The sequence below is a fragment of the Neomonachus schauinslandi genome, chromosome 1 (genome assembly GCF_002201575.2).
Source record: "Neomonachus schauinslandi chromosome 1, ASM220157v2, whole genome shotgun sequence".
NCBI lineage: Eukaryota > Metazoa > Chordata > Mammalia > Carnivora > Phocidae > Neomonachus > Neomonachus schauinslandi.
Window position 1 is genome coordinate 117,437,871 of NC_058403.1, and position 18,166 is coordinate 117,456,036.

The window sequence follows — 18,166 nt, forward strand, 5'->3', positions numbered from 1 at the left end:
GAGTGCAAGTGAAACAGGCTGGATCAGAAAGCCTCGTCAGCAGCCACCCAAAGTTTAAAAGCGACAGAGGAATATAGAAAAGTTAACAAAATGCCTAACTTCAAGCAGGGAATCATAATTCAGTTCACAGGCTTACTGTGTAAGCAGCATAAATACATGATTTAACACCTGCCCGCACTCCATGTTGCCGGGACGGGCAGGTGCGCACCCGGAGGTCTGAGGGCGCCGCACTGCACAGCCGCGCGCGGGGAGCCGCCTCTCGAGCGAGGGAAATCGGAGAGACCCCCACCCCCCACCCCGCCCCACTCAAGCCGCTGTGCGCCGGCGAAGAAGTGAACCTTTGCTCTCTGCCTACCGTTCCAGCCTTACTCTCGGACCCCACCGCCGCGCCCCTTACCTGCTGCAGCCGTCGAGCCCGCAGCTCTCGCTCGGGATCCAAGCACCCCCAGCTCCACTCTGCGGATACCTCTCGGCGGCCGCCTAGCTGCTGCGCTCGCGCCACTACGCATGCCCGGCCGGCACCCAGGCCAGCAAACTCTTAATCCACTTGCCGGGTTTTAGCTGCGGCTCCTAGGGGAGAGGACCCAAGCCCAGGAGCCTGAGTTCCGCCCAGGAGTGGAAGACGAATTGCAGGTGCTGGGAGAGGTGGATAGGCACTTTGGCAACGTTATTCCTATTGTCCACAGTTACCCAGGACTTACTCCTCCAAACCTAAAGCTAACCATCTATACAATTGGAATGAGCTTAGTAGAGTGGTCCTCAAACTTGAGCATGGATCAGAATCACCTGGAGGGCTTGTTAAAACACAGATCCCTCGTCTATTGTTTCAGATTCAGTTTGCCCACACTGAGGCCCAAAGATTTACATTTCTAACACTTTCTCAGGGGAAACTGATGCTACTAGTCCTGAGACCACACACTGCGAACCCCTGATCTAAAGCTATTTGGTATTAAAACAGGAAGTTTTCTCACCGCCCCGCCCCCCCCCAGGATTTCACATAACACTTCCTCTTCATTTAACAGCCACACCTGCTTTAAAAATAAATAAATAAATAAATACAGCTGGCACTCAAACAAAGGTGGGACATTTCCTCTAGCATGTGAGTCAAGTAAATGGAATGCAGCCTCAAGAGTTTGGGCATATGTTGCCTGTAGCATAATCTATAGCTGTGGTTCCCCCAGCTCTGTCCCGGCAACAGGAGGGGGTCCCTATTTTGCTGCCGCATTAACTCAAAGTCCTGTGTGCCCCCTTATTGTCTAGCACAGTACTGGGTACAAAATAGGTACCCAAGTACTCAGTACCTACTGAAATGGTATGGGTAGGATGGGAGAGATGAAGAAGAAGGATGTTGAAATCATTTTAGGAAACCAAAGGAAGTGATAAGCAATTAAATATAGAAATTAGTAAGCCAATAAGGATTTCTACCTGCTTTCTACCTAAAGGAATCAGTGGATTTTGTATCCTTATCTGAGCCCAGATATATGCGAGGAGTTGACTACATAAGTTCTCACAAAATACTTCTTAAAAAATTAAACACACCTCTGCCATATAACCCAGCCATTCCATTCATAGGTATTACCCAAGAGAAATTAAAATATACATTTACACAAAGCCTTAAACACCCATGTTCATAGCAGCTTTTTTTTTTTCCACAATAAGCCCCAAACCAAAAGGAACCCAAATGTTCATCAACCGGTGAATGGGTAAACAAAATGTGGTACATCTATGCAATGGAATAGTACTCAGCAAAAAAAGGAAAGAATTATTCATACAGGCTTCAACATAGATAAATCTCAAAATCATTATTATGCTGAGTGGAAGAGCCCAGAGACAAATGTATGATTCCATTTATATGAAGTCCAAACTAACCTATAGTGACAAAAAACAAATGAATAATCACCTGGAGCCAGGGGTGAAGGGAGGGATGAGCTATAAAGGGGCAGTAAAAATCTTTTGGAAATGATGGAAATCTTATCTTGATTATAGTAGAGATTTCACAGGAATATACAACTGTCAAAACTAAATTGTGCACTTTAAACTTATGAAATTAGTTTACATAAATTATTCCCTAATAAAAATAAAAAAAAATTAATCAAACATTCCTATGAGCTCTTTACTTAGTTGGAATATTGATCAAGATAAATTCATGAGGAAGTATAGACCCTAGATATGGTGTAATCTGATTTGTAAAAAAAAAAGGAAAAAAGAAAAAAAGAGAAATCACCCTCTGTAGAGAAGCAAAAAATAATCAATATAAAATGTCTGAAACAACTCATCTCTAAAAGTAAACAACCCCAAAATGTCGTTTGTAAAGGTACTGCTGATTAAAGTATTTCCCAAAAGTTATCTCCAAATAGGGCGCCTGGGTGGCTCAGTCGTTAAGCGTCTGCCTTCGGCGCAGGTCATGATCCCGGGGTCCTGGGATCGAGTCCCACATCGAGCTCCCTGCTCCACGGGAGGCCTGCTTCTCCCTCTCCTGCTCCCCCTGCTTCTGTTCCTGCTCTTGCTATGTCTCTCTCTGTCAAATAAATAAATAAAATCTTAAAAAAAAAGTTATCTCCAAATAGAAAATAAAGCATATCATTATAAATGTACAACAAGGGGTACCTGGCCGGTGCAGCTGGTTAAGCATCAGACTCTTGGTTTTATCTCAGGTTGTGATCCAAGGGTCATGAGATCAAGTGCCGCATCAGCCTCTCCCTCTGCCCCTCCAGCTCATGCTCTCTCTCTCTCTCTCTGAAATAAAAATAAAATAAATCTTTAAAAAAAGAAATATACAACCAGAGCATAATAATTATAAAGAAAACCATTATCTGATGAACTGATTATATCTCTAACAATAAGAAATAAAGTTTTCAAACTATGTTTCCAGGAGCCTGGGATGTCAAGGAGATGATAAATGAACAGGACTCTGGGTCAAGGACCCCAGTCCCAAGAGCACACTATTACTTCCACATTGGAGTATTCTCTGTGATTTTATTATAAGAGATGTTCCACTGATAATTAAAAGAGCAATAGTTTGAAAGCAACAGAAGTAGTGGCATCAGGTAGGAAGATTTCACAAAGAGAAAATGCTATATTTGGTGGGCACAAGTATTCTGGTCAGCAAAAATGTACATCCTAGTTATAATACCATATGTTCCAGTTTTTCCATAATACTCCTGATTTTTAATATTTATTTATCATGTGAATTTATGTCCAATTATGTGTTCCAACTAATAAAATCATAAACATAAATTGAAATAGGGATAATTTTCTGGGTCTTCTATAGTTTATATAAAATATTAGTAATATATTAATATTAATAATAACGTAGCTAAGAGTTATTCTGGTCCTAGTATGTACCAGCCACTGTTTTAAGTATTTTACATTGTTTTTTCATTGACTATTCATGACAACCCTAATAAGCTATCCTCATTTTATAGGTGAGAAAACTGAGGCACAAAATAGTAATTAGTTTTCTCAAAATAACACAACTAAATGAAAATCAAATAAAACTAAATTGAAAATGCATTTTATTTAAAAACAATCTTTGCTAATTTCACATTTCCCAAGGAGCCTCTGGACTATTATTTATTTTCCAGGCTTATTGATACTGAGAAGGAAATCATAAAGAGCAGAATTTCTTTTTTTTTTTAAGATTTTATGTATTTGACAGAGAGCGAGACAGTGAGAGAGGGAACACAAGTAGGGGGAGTGGGAGAGGGAGAAGCAGGCTTCCTGCTGAGCAGGGAGCCCGATGCGGGGCTCAATCCCAGGACCCTGGGATCATGACCTGAGCTGAAGGCAGCCACTTAACTGACTGAGCCACCCAGGCGCTCCAAGAGCAGAATTTTAATAAGCCAATTAATAAAAAAAAAAGAAAAGCATAGATAATAATTCAATAATAGTAGGGGACTTTAACACCCCTCTCACTGCAATGGACAGGTCATCTAAGCAGAAGAACAACAAGGATATAAGGGCTTTGAATGACACACTGGACCGGATGGACTTCACAGATACATTCAGAACATTCCATCCCAAAGCAACAGAATACACATTCTTCTTCAGTGCACATGGAACATTCTCCAGAATAGATCACATCCTGGGTCAAAAATTAGGTCTCAACTGGTACCAAAAGATTGGGATCATTCCCTGCATATTTTCAGACCACAATGCTTTGAAACTGGAACTCAATCACAAGAGGGAAGTTGAAAAGAAGTCAAACACATGGAGGCTAAAGAGCATCCTACTAAAGAATGAATGGGACAACCAGGAAATTAAAAAAGAATTAAAAAAAAAATTTTTTTTTTAAGATTTTATTTATTTGCGAGAGAGAGAATGAGAGACAGAGAGCATGAGAGGAAGGAGGGTCAGAGGGAGAAGCAGACTCCCTGCTGAGCAGGGAGCCTGACATGGGACTCGATCCCGGGACTCCGGGATCATGACCTGAGCCGAAGGCAGTTGCTTAACCAACTGAACCACCCAGGCGCCCCTAAAGAAGAATTTTTTAAAAATCATGTTCAAAATCTTTGGGATGCAGCAAGGCAGTCCTAAGAGGGAAGTATATAGCACTACAAACCTTTCTCAAGAAATTAGAAAGGTCTCAAATACGCAACCTAACCCTACACCTAAAGGAGCTGGAGAAAGAAGAGCGAATAAAGCCTAAACCCAGCAGGAGAAGAGAAATAATAAAGATCAGAGCAGAAATCAATGAAATAGAAACCAAAAGAACAGATCAACAAAACTAGGAGCTGGTTCTTTGAAAGAATTAATAAGATTGATAAATCCCTGGCCAGACTTACCAAAAAGAAAAAAAAGAGAGAGAGAGAAAGGACCCAAATAAATAAAATCATGAATAAAACAGGAGAGATTACAACCAACACTGAAGAAATACAAACAATTGTAAGAACATATTAGGAGCAACTATATGCCAGCAAATTAGACAATCTGGAAGAAATGGATGCATTCCTAGAGATGTATAAACTACCAAAACTGAAACAGGAGGAAATGGACAACCTGAACAGACCCATAACCAGCAAGGAAATTGAAGCAGTAATCAAAAATCTCCAAACAAACAAGAGTCCAGGGCCAGATGGCTTCCCAGGGGAATTCTACCAAACATTTAAAGAAGAATTAATACCTAGTCTTCTGAGGCTGTTTCAAAAAATTGAAATGGAAGGAAAACTTCCAAACTCATTTTATGAGGCCAGTATTACCTTGATCCCAAAACCAGAAAAAGACCCCACCCAAAAGGAGAATTATAGACCAATATCCCTGATGAACATGGATGCAAAAATTCTCACCAAAATACTAGCCAATAGGATCCAACGGTACATTAAAAGGATTATTCATCACGACCAAGTGGGATTTACCCCTAGGCTGCAAGGTTAGCTCAACATCTACAAATCAATCAATGTGATACAGTACATAAATAAAAGAAAGGACAAGAACCATATATTCCTCTTAATAGATGCAGAAAAAGCATTTGACAAAGTACAGCATCCTGTCTTGACTAAAACTCTTCACAGTGTAGGGATAGAGGGCGCATACCTCAATATCATAAAAGCCATCTATGAAAAACCCACTGCAAATATCATTCTCAGTGGGAAAAAACTGAGAGTTTTCCCCCTAAGGTCAGGAACACGGCAGGGATGTCCACTATCACCACTGCTATTCAACATAGTACTAGAAATCCTAGGCTCAGCAATCAGACAACAAAAAGAAATAAAAGCCATCTGAATCAACAAAGAAGAAGTCAAACTCTCACTCTTTGCAGATGACATGATACTCTATGTGGAAAACCCAAAGACTCCACCCCAAAATTGCTAGAACGCATACAGGAATTCAGTAAAGTGGCAGGATATAAAATCAATGCACAGAAATCAGCTGGATTTCTATACACCAACAAGGAGATAGAAGAAAGAAATTAAGGAGTCGATCCCATTTACAATTGCACCCAAAACCATAAGACACCTAGGAATAAATCTAACCAAAGAGGCAAAGAATCTGTACTCAGAAAACTATAGATTACTCATGAAAGAAGTTGAGGAAGACACAAAGAAATGGAAAAATGTTCCATGCTCATGGATTGGAAGAACAAATATTGGTAAAACATCTATGCTATCTAGAGCAATCTACACATTCAATGCAATCCCTATCAAAATACCATCAGCTTTTTTCACAGAACTGGAGCAAATAACCCTAAAATTTGTGTGAAAATAGAAAAGACCCCAAATAGCCAGAGGAATGTTGAAAAAAACCCAAAGCTGGTGGCATCACAATTCCGGACTTCCAGCTCTATTACAAAGCTGTAATCATCAAGGCAGTATGGTACTGGCACAAAAACAGACACATAGATCAATGGAACAGAATAGAGAGCCCAGAAATGGACCCTCAACTCTATGGTCAACTAATCTTTGACAAAGCAGGAAAGAATGTCCAATGGAAAAAAGACAGTCTCTTCAACAAATGGTGTTGGGAAAATTGGACAGCCACATGCAGAAGAATGAAACTGGACCATTTCCTCACACCATACACAAAAATAGACTCAAAATGGATGGAAGACCTAAATGTGAGACAGGAATCCATCAAAACCCTTGAGGAGAACACAGGCAGCAACCTCTTTGACCTCAGCCACAGCAACTTCTTCCTAGACACAGTGCCAAAGGCAAGGGAAACAAAGGCAAATATGAACTATTGGGACTTCATCAAGATAAAAAGCTTTTGCACAGCAAAGGAAACAGCAAAACCAAAAGACAACTGATGGAATGGGAAAAGATATTTGCAAATGACATATCAGATAAAGGGCTAGTATCCAAAATCTATAAAGAACTTCTTAAACTCAACACCCAAAGAACAAATAATCCAATCAAGAAATGGGCAGAAGACATGAACAGACATTTCTGCAAAGAAGACATCCAAATGGACAACAGACACATGAAAAAGTGCTCAACATCACTCGGCATCAGGGAAATAAAAATCAAAACCACAACGAGATACCACCTCACACCAGTCAGAATGGCTAAAATTGACAAGTCAGGAAATGACAGATGTTGGTGAGGATGTGGAGAAAGGGGAACCCTCCTACACTGTTGGTGGGAATGCAAGCTGCTGCAGCCACTCTGGAAAACACTATGGAGGGTCCTCAAAAAGTTGAAAATAGAGCTACCATACAATCCAGCAACTGCACTACTGGGTATTTACCCCAAAGATAAAAATGTAGTGATCCAAAGGGGCACCTGCACCCCAATGTTTATAGCAACACTGTGCACAATAGCCAATCTATGGAAAGAAACCAGATGTCCATTGACAAATGAATGGATAAAGAAGTTGTGGTATATATATATAATGGAATATTATGCAGCCATCAAAAAATGAAATCTTGCAATTTGCAATGGCATGGATGGAACTAGAGGGAATCATGCTAAGTGAAATAAGTCAATCAGAGAAAGACATCATATGATCTCACTGCTATGTGGAATTTATTTATTTATTCATTTATTTTTAAATATTTCATTTATTTATTTGAGAGAGAGAGAGAGAGAGAGGGAGAGCACAGAGGTAGAGGGAGAGGGAGAAGCAGACTCCCCACTGAGCAGGGAGCCTGATGCGGGGCTCGATCCCAGGACCCTGAGATCATGACCTGACCCTAAGGCAGACGCTTAACTTACTGAGCCATGCAGGCGCACCTGATATGTGGAATTTAAGAAACAAGACAGAGGATCATAGGGGAAGAGAGGAAAAAATGAAACAAGATGAAACCAGAGAGGGAGACAAACCATAAGAAACTCTTTTTTTTTTTTTTTAAGATTTTATTTATTTATTTGACAGAGAGACACAGCGAGAGAGGGAACACAATCAGGGGGAGTGGGAGAGGGAGAAGCAGGCTCCCCGCTGAGCTGGGAGCCCAACGTGGGGCTCAATCCCAGGACCCTGGGATCATGACCTGAGCCGAAGCCAGACGCCCAATGACTGAGCCACCCAGGCGTCCCCATAAGAGACTCTTAATCTTAGGAAACAAAGTGAGGGTTGTTGGAGGAGAAGGGGGTGAGGGAATGGGGTAACTGGGTGATGGATATTGGGGAGGGTATGTGTGGTAATGAGTACTAGGTATTTTATAAGACTGATGAATCATAGACCTGTACCTCTGAAACAAATAATACATTATATGGTAATTGAATTTAAATTTTAAAAAAGAGATAGAAAAAAGCAGAATTTCACCACTACCATCATTTTTACCATCATCTCTAATGTCTATTCCATGTTTTCTATGTGCTAGCTGCTATAAGAACTTTTTGTTCTTTATCACATTTAATGCTCACAAGGACAAAAGTGGAGATTCAGAATATTAAGTAACAGAGAGCATGAACACATGGTGAAGATAGGATTCCAGCTTGAATCCAACTCCAAATTTGTGTTATTATCACAAGTAATCCCTCCAAAGTTATTATATATCCCATACTCCGAATGAAAACACACACACACACACACACACACCCCAGGCATTCTGGATTACAAAGTGAGTCTCTGTGAATGTGGTTAGTGTTAGTTCCACAGAGCCTGATAGTTTCTAAAATGCTTATAACCATAATACCCAACTCCTACCCAGCCCTGATCCTAACCTTGCAATCAGCTGCTACTTATGGGCACCAATTTTACCTCCCATTTCAGGAAAAGTAGGTGTTTTGAATGATACTGGGTAATACCAGGAAGTATGTGAGAACATATTTATTTTATTTGGCCTTTTTTTTTCCCCCCAGAAAAAGGGAATAGCGAAGAAAACTATAGGTGAAAAGTACTACGTTTCAGTTCAACTCTGGCTTTATCTTTTTTACGTCATTTAGAGGAAAAAAGAATAATCTGAGAAATAAGAAGACAGAAAATAATGATAAAATCTCCATCTCTCTCTCTCTCTCTCTCACACACACACACACACACACTTTAATATAGACTGGATCAAAACAGCTAACCGAGCACACACATCTATATCCCACTTACCATATCCCGCTTACCAAAGTAAAATCCCTATGAAAGAGAAGATACTTTTTAAAAGTAAAAAAATATCCTAGGAAAAGAATTAAAACTGCCATCAGCAAACCAGCAATGTTGAGAAAAGACAGACTACAGATAGGGTCACTACTCAGAAAAACAAAACGGAAGGAAAATTCATCTCAAATCCTACAGAGGAGGAGTCCAAGGCAAAGGAAGAAGCAGTGGGGGGAGCCTGAGTGGCGCCTGGGTGGCTCAGTTGGTTAAGCGTCTGACTCTTGGTTTCAGCTCAGGTCGTGATCTCAGGGTCATGAGCTTGAATCCTGTGTCAGGGTCTGTGCTGAACACAATCTGCTGAAATTTCTCTCCCCCTCTTCTTCTGCCCCTCACTGACTCTCTCTCTCTCTTTCAAATAAATAAATCTTTAAAAAAAAAAAAAAAAGAAAAGGGAAGAAGCAGTGGGGGGAAGGGTGTGCACTCTCAAAGTTAACAGATCAAGAATTGGGAGGTGGGCACTGAGGCTCTCATCAGAGAGAGAAATCAGGGAAAGAGGCTTAGAGTAGGTAAGCTAGTCAACAGCTTTCTCCTCCCCTACTGGTTCTAAATGATAACCGAGGCAGCTACACACTTCCAAGAACATGAGTCTCTCACACCATGAAGATGAGCTACCAACATATCCTTGCCTCTCCAGTGCTGTTCCTTACACCAAATTGGCAGAGGATGGCTCCAGTTAACAAAAGAGGCAAAGGGAACAGAGAGTCTAAAATACAAAACTGAACAGATAACTAAACATTTGGTGGTGGGGGGGAATCACCATAAGAGAGGCAGCATTTCTATTTTTCTACTACTAATAATAAACAGAGCTAGAGATCAGAAGACATTTGAAAAGTATAATTAGAACCTTCAGAGAAATATGAGATGTTGCAAGTACAAAAACTGTAACTAGATATTTGGGGATTTAAAATTTTGATGACTGAGATAAAAAATTAAATGGATAGTCGAGATATCAGAATAGACATGATGAGACATTAGGAACTGAAAGATCAAGCTGAGTAATTATCCCAGAATGAAATGAGTCTAACAGGCATTGTAAAAAACAGCTTTAGTGCCTAGAAGGATGATCTGGGGCAGCTCACTACCTTCTCCATCCTATCCCACACCTTGCCCATCCTTACTTGAAAAAAATAAAATCATGTACAACATTAACTGAAGCAGATGGAAAATGGGAAAAGAGCTTTGGAATGTGGCAGAGACCGCAACTGTCCCCAAATATATTTTCATCTATGAAAATGATGGCATATCAAAATAATGAGAAAATGATGGACTAGTTAGTAACCTATTAACAGATTCTGTGGATTGTCCAAACTCTCTTCTTGGATACCTTCCTGGAAAGCCAAACTCTACATTTCCCAGATCCACCTATAGATTGGGTTCCAGATATGATTTAAGTTCCACCAAGTCAAGTTTCTCCAAAAGATTCTGTATATTATCCATATCTCTTAACAAACCTCTTTATTCTTTTTTTTTTTTTTAAAGATTTTATTTATTTATTTGACAGAGAGAGGCACAGCGAGAGAGGGAACACCAGCAGGGGGAGGGGGAGAAGGAGAAGCAGGCTCCCCGCAGAGCAGGGAGCCCGATGTGGGACTTGATCCCAGGACCCTGGGATCATGACCTGAGCCGAAGGCAGTCGCTTAACCGACTGAGCCACCCAGGCACCCAACAAACCTCTTTATTCTTAAACTAGCAAGAGACTTCAGTTCTGACAAATGTACTATCCATCCAGGAAACAAGTTGTCTTATTCAAAAATGATCGGTAAATAAATTTGAGAAAATGAATACTAGGGAATTAAAGTAAAAAGAATCTCAGTTAAAAGTACAGAAAAACACTTTTAACTATGAGGTTAACATTCCTAAGCAAGACTCAAAACCCAGAAGATATAAAGGAAGATATATTTGCTATAATAAAAATTAAAGTTTCTGTATGACAAGAGCCAAGTGACAGACTAAGAGAAAATATTCTCAGAATATAAATCAGAAAATGATTAATATCCATAACATATTAAAATGCCAGTGGGAAGATAATGACATATGCAACAGATAAAAGTATATTGAGAAAAGTAAAAGCAATGGTTGCAAATACAAATAATCACTACCATTCAAACAAACTGGATATAATCTTACGGTCATACTTGGGACCTTAGCAATGAAAATGATAATAATTCGTTACTGAGGTATAGATATCCTGAGAACATGAGAAAGTACTTCACATCCTTACTTCTGAATCATTTCCCAAAACAGTGGAATTCTAGTTCGATTATATAGCCTTAGTAGATGTGAAACTGCCACATTGATAGAAAGACAAAAAGCTTTACATTTAAGTCTCTCATATATTATAAGTTCCTCTATGAGAACTGGATGGTTTTTGTAATGGTTTTCAGTGTTTCTACTAAACAGGACAAGAGCGTTAAAGCAATTTGGCTGTACAGGATCATTTATTCTGAGTTCTTTAGTTTCAGAATGTTGACCTGTTATCTGAGACTTTATCAAGGTAAAACCAATAGACATTTGCCCCTTTTTACCCATCAGTCTGTCTGACAATATTCAACACATATTGTCAAAATTGCTTTTGAAGCAGGGGAATGCCATAATCATATTTTGGTTTTAAAATGGTGCTCAGTCCACTGTGTAGAACAACTCTGAACAACATCAGCATTACTTAGGAGCATTTTTTTAATTATTAAAAATAAAAATAAATTTTGACTTATTAAATAAGTAATTTAAAAATTATTTAAGATGAAAATTATGGGAGTGATGTCACAAGTTATTCATGACATTGCTCCCCCTCACAAGAAGAACAACCAACATTTATTCAAGAACAAGAAACCACTGAGAGACTCCCAGAACATGGGGGTTAGGTTGAAGCACCCGCATGCACCCAGAGACCAAGATAGAGTGCATTAGAAAAGAGAAGCAGCTACATGTTGAATGCATTGCCCCTCCCTCAGGAAAGTCCAGAACACATGGTGAGGCATCTCCTGAATTTTCAGTTCCTCTAATGTGAAAAGAGAGCCCAGGAGGGATAACCAGCCTTCCCCAGCATTGTGGGTCACTTTTGAGGAGGCCCTACTCCAATCTTACACCACAGGAGTTACAGGGGAGTGTGTGGGGCCCAGCTACTGGGAATCTGACTGTGATGGAGAAGGAGGAAGGGCTTGTAACAACCAGCTCATGGATCTTGGCAGAAAGAGTTCATTCTTGCTTTGCCCAAGTAGTAATCCCAACCAGTGGTTTTGCTCATCTGCAGAACCAAGTCAGGGACACACACTGACCAGGGAACTTGGTGGAGTACAGATCTGCCCGATTTGGATCCTCAAATGAGGAGTTTTGCTGGCCCTAAAGTCCAGTTTGCCTATGCCCAAGAAAGGAGATGAGCCACAGCCCCACCCACTTTGGAAAGTGACTTCCAGCCCCATCTGACCAGAAGGGCTGGTGAAAACAGTTGAAAGCTGTGTGGCCCAGTGGCACTCAAACAGAGAGAAAAGCAGATAAGGTTGACAGTTTACAGAGCAAAGCCAGGGGCTCTATTAAGCCAGAGAACTTGGGGGGCAGGTTGGCTTGAGCTTGGACAACAAAGAGCTTTACCAGTTTTTGAGCTTCTTCTGCTGCACCTGGGCAGGAAATCTACTTAATAGCCCTGCTCATTGCTGATTATAGCTTTCCACCTGTCTGATCAGGAAGCTTACCCGGAGTACACAGGAAGCTGCATAGCCCATTTAACAGCCCTACATACAGTGGCACTTGAATAGAGAGCACAGCCTGTGACTTCCCCATCTGCAGAGCAAAACCACTGGCCTCCTTACCTGACCAGGGAAATCAGTGCATAGTCAGGTCTGATTAGGGCCCCCAAACAATGAAGTGCACAGGCCCTGGGCTCTGGTCTGCTACCCTGCCAGGGCAGGGAAGCTAATTCATAGCCCCATCTACTACTGAATATACCCAACCATCTAGTAAGTCTGACTAGAGAATTCAGGCACCTGCAGAGCCCATCCTGCAATCTTACTTCAGTAGGGAGCCAAGCCTGCAATCCTACCCAACTCTTGTCAGCCAGTGATACACCGCACATCCTCATCCTCAGAGCTCAAAAATTTGCCTCATCCCAAACTAAACCATAATAGCAGGCCCCACCTGGCCAAATACATTACAAGCAGACATACCCAGAAACCCAAATTGAGCTAGTGAAGAACTGTCTCTGCCAAAATACACCTGTGAAGTCTGGAAGGGGAGCCCCATTTCTCAAATTTACAGATACCAACATAAGGAATCAAAGATCACAAAAAGTCAGGTATATACAATACCACCAAAGGAAATCAATGAAGGTCCAATAACTGACTCTAAAAAAATGGAGATTTATGAACCGTCAGACAAAGAATTCAGAATAATCCTCTTAGTGATGTTTCATGAGGGGCCCCTGGGTGGCTCAGTCATTAAGCATCTGCTGTCGGCTCAAGTCATGATCCCAGGATCCTGGGATCGAGCCCCACATCAGGCTCCCTGCTCGGCGGGAAGCCTGCTTCTCCCTCTCCCACTCCCTCTGCTTGTGTTCCTGCTCTCACTATGTCTCTAATAAATAAATAAAATCTCAAAAAAAAAAGAGGATGTTTCATGAACTACAAGAAAACACAGACAGACAACTAACAAACAGGAAATTTGACAAAAAATAGCAACCATTAAACAAACAAAAACACAGAAATCCTAGAATTGAAAAATATAATAAATGAATTGAAAAATTTAATAGTTTCAAAAATAGATTTGACCATCCAGAAGAAAGAATCAGTGGCCTGGAGGATAGGACATTGGAAATTAGTCAGAGGAGTGAAAAGAAAAAAAGAAGGAAAAACAGTAAAGAAAGCCTATGGCAATCATGAGGATACAATGAAAAGAAACAATATTCACATTATGGGATTTCTAGAAGAAGAAGAGAAAGAGAAAGGGACAAAAAGTATATTTAAAGCAATAATGGCAGAAAACCTCCTGAACCTGAGGAGAGAAATGGACATCTAGATCCATGAGGCCCAAATGACTCCAAATAGGTTGAACCTAAATAGGGTAACAATGAGACACGTTATAATTAAACTGTCAAAAGTCAAAGACAAAGAAAGAATTTTAAAAGCAGCAAGAGAAAAGGGAAGTTACATATAAGGAAAGCTCCATAAGACCATAGGTGGCTTTCTCAATAGAAACTTTTCAGGCCAGGAAGAGAATGGGATGACATATTCAACATATTGAAAGAAAATCACTGTTAACCAAGAATTCTCTAACTAGCAAAACTGTCCTTTGGAAATGAAGTAGGGATAAAGATTTTCCCAAACAAATAAAGGCTGAAAAAATTCATTACCACCAGACCTGCCTTCCAAGAAATGTTAAAGGGAGCTCTTTGAGTGGAAGTAAAAGGATGTTAATTAACATCATAAAAACACAAAAAGGTAGCATAAATCTCACTAAATATAAAAGCATAGTTAGATTCTGCAATATGGTAATGGTACATAACTCACAACTCTAGTTTAAAAGTTAAAAAAATGAGCTTAGAAAAAATAACCATAAATACAATAATCTGTTATTAATTACACAATATTAAAAAATGTAAATTGTAATAGCAATAACTTAAAATGTGAGGAGGACAAGAAGTAAAAGTGTAAAGTATATAAATTCTATTAAAATTAAGTTGTTATCGGGGCGCCTGGGTGGCTCAGTCAGTTAAGCGTCTGCCTTCGGCTCAGGTCATGATCCCAGGGTCCTGGGATTGAGCCCCACATTGGGCTCCCTGCTCAGCGGGAAGCCTGCTTCTTCCTCTCCCACTCCCCCTGCTTGTGTTCCCTCTCTTGCTGTCTCTCTCTCTCTGTCAAATAAATAAATAAAATCTTTAAAAAATATTAAGTTGTTATCAATTTTAAAATAGATCTTATAAGTTTTTTTTTAAGATTTTATTTATTTATTTGACAGAGAGGTAGAGAGAGAGCACAAGTAGGCAGAGCAGCAGGCAGAGGGAGAGGGAGAAGCAGGCTTCCCGCTGGAAGCCTGCTGTGGGGCTCGATCCCAGGACCCTGGGATCATGACCAAAGCCAAAGGCAGCTGCTTAACCCACTGAACCACCCAGGTGCACCTAGATATTATAAGTTTAAGGTATTTTATGTAAACCTCATGATACAAGGGAAAATCTTGTAGGAATTACACAGAAGAATACAATAAAAAAGTCAGAGCATACTGATACCAAAAGACTTCCAAACACAGAAAAAGAAAGCATGATAAAAAACAAAGAATAATGAGTCTACAAAACAACCAGAAAGCAACTAAATAGCATAGTAAGTCCTTACCTATCAATAATTACTTTAAACAAATAGATTAAATTCCCCACTCAAAAGACATAGAATGGCTGAATGGATTAAAAAAAAAAAAAAAGATCTGACAATATGATGGCTACAAGAGATTCACTTTAGGGCACCTGGGTGGCTCAGTTGGTTAAACAACTGCCTTCAGCTCAGGTCATGATCCTGGAGTCCCGGGATTGAGTCCTGCATCGGGCTCCCTGCTCAGCAGTGAGTCTGCTTCTGCCTCTGACCCTCCCCCGTCTCGTGTTCTCCCTCTCATTCTCTCTCTCTCAGATAAATAAATAAAATCTTAAAAAAACAAAAACAAAAAAAGAGGCTCACTTTAGCCTTAAAGACACATAGACTGAGTGAAGGTATGGAAAAAAAGTCATTTCAAGCAAATGACAACCAAAAAAAAGTAGGGGTAGCTATACTTATATCAGAAACAACCCGCTTTACACTACAAATGGTAAAACGAGACAAAGCAGGTCATTACATAATAATAGTAGAGTTTAATATATCAAGAAGATATAACAATTATAAATATTTATATGCCCAACATGAGAGCACCTAAATATCTAAAACAAAAACTAACAGAGCTAAAAGGAGAAGTAAAGAGTAATGCAATAATAATTGAGGACTTTAATATCCCAGTCTCTACAATGGATAGATCATCCAGACAGAATCAATAAGGAAACTGTGTATTTGAATAACACTATTGACCAAACGGACCTAACAAACACATATACAAAACATTCTATCCAACAACAGCAGAATACATATTCTTCCCAAGCACACATGGAACATTTTCTAGGAATGACCATATCTCAGGCCACAAAATAAATCTTAGCAAATTCAAGAAGACTGAAATCATACCAACTATCTTCTCTGACCACAATGAGATAAAAACAGAAACCAGTAAGAAGAAAATTGGAAAATTAACAAACACATGGAAATTAAACAATACTCTCCTGAACAACCAATGGATGAAAGAAGAAATTAAAGAGAAAATAACACAGTTTCTTGAGACTAACAAAAATGGAAACACAACATACCAGAACTGCTGGGATGCAGCAAGAACAGTTAACAATACACACCCACATTAAGAAGGAAGAAAGATCCCAAATAAATAATCTAACTCTATGCCTTAAGGAACTAGAAAAAGAACAAACTGAGCCCAAAGTTGGCAGAAGGGAGGAAATAATAAAGATGAGAGCAGAAATAAATAAAATTAGGAACAGAAAAACAACAGAAAAGATTAACAAAAGTAAGAGTTGATTCTTTGTAAAGATAAAACTGATAAACCCTTAACTAGATTAACCAAGGAAAAAAGAGAAAGGACCCAAATCAACAAAATTATAAATGAAAAATAACATTATAATTGATACCACAGAAATTCAAAGAATCGTAAGAGGCTACTAAGCTCGAACAGATTGGACAACCTAGAAGAAATGGAAATATTCTTAGAAACACACAACTTACCAAGACTGAATCAGAAAGAAATAGAAAATCTGAATAGGCCAATTACTAGTTAGGAGATTAAATCAGTAATAAAAAAAATCTCCCAACAAAGAAAAGCCCAGGACCAGATGACTTCAATGGTGAATTTTACCAAACATCTAAAGAAAAATTAACACCAATACTTCTCAAATTCTTCCAAAAAATTGAAGAGGAGGGAACACTGCCAAACTCATTTTATGAAGCTGAAATTATCCTGATACCAAAACCAGGAAAAACACTACTAGAAAAGAAAACTATAAGCCAATACCCCTGATAAATATAGAAGCAAAAATTCTCAGTAAAATACTACTAAACGAAATTCAGCACCACATTAAATGAATCATTCACCATGATCTTGTGGGATTTATCCTTGGGATGCAAAGACACATATCATACACATACATACACATATCAATCAATGAGCTACATCATATCAATAGACCAAAAGAAAAGAATCATATTATCACCTTAATAGATGCAGAAAAAGCATTTGACAAAATTCAACATCCATTCATGATAAAAACTCTTAACAAAGTAGGCATAGAAGGAACATATCTCAATGTAATAAAGTTCATATATGATTAGCCCACAGTTAACATCATACTCAACGGTGAGAGGATGAAATCTTTTCCTCTAAGAGTGGGAACAAGAGCGGGTGTCCACTTGCACCACTCCTATTCAACATAGTACTGGAAGTCCTAGCTAAAGCAATGAGGCAAGAAAAAAAAACGGTATCAGAATAGGAAAGGAAGAAGTAAAATTGTCTCTATTTGCAGATGACATGATATTATATATAGAAAATCCTAAAGATCCAACAAAAAACTGTTTTATCTAATCAATGATTTCAGTAAAGTTGCTGGATACCAAACTAACATAAAAAAATCAGTAACATTTCTATACACTAACAATAAAATTTCTGAGAAAGAAATAAAGGAATAGATCCCATTTACAATAGGATCAAAAACAGTAAAATACTTAGGAATAAATTTAACTAAGGAGGAAATGATCTCTATACTGAAAATTACAACACCGGTGAAAGAAACTGAAGAAGACACAAAGAAATGGAAAGGTATTCTGTGTTTGTTCGTGGATTGGAAGAACTAATATTGTTAAATGTCAATACTACCAAAAGCCATCTATAGATTCAATGCAATCCCTATCAAGATTCCAGTAGCAAAAAAAAAAAAAAAAAAAAAAATCAAAAAAAATTTTTTAAAAAAGTATATAAACAAACAAGAAAACACTCCTAAAATTTATATGGAACCACCAAAGGACCTGAATAACCAAAAAAATAATGAGAAAGAAGAACAAATCAGAAGGTATCATTT

General features: G+C 39.0%; 1 protein-coding gene across 1 annotated transcript in view; it reads right to left on the reverse strand.

The window, feature by feature from the left end:
• The window catches only part of PLS1 (plastin 1), a 107,794-nt gene extending 107,333 nt beyond the window's left edge, over positions 1–461 (reverse strand). The window contains exon 1 of the mRNA XM_021678729.1: positions 398–461. The gene's annotated coding sequence lies outside the window, so the exon portion shown is untranslated. The remainder of the gene's footprint in view (positions 1–397) is intronic.
• Positions 462–18,166: the final 17,705 nt, after the last annotated feature.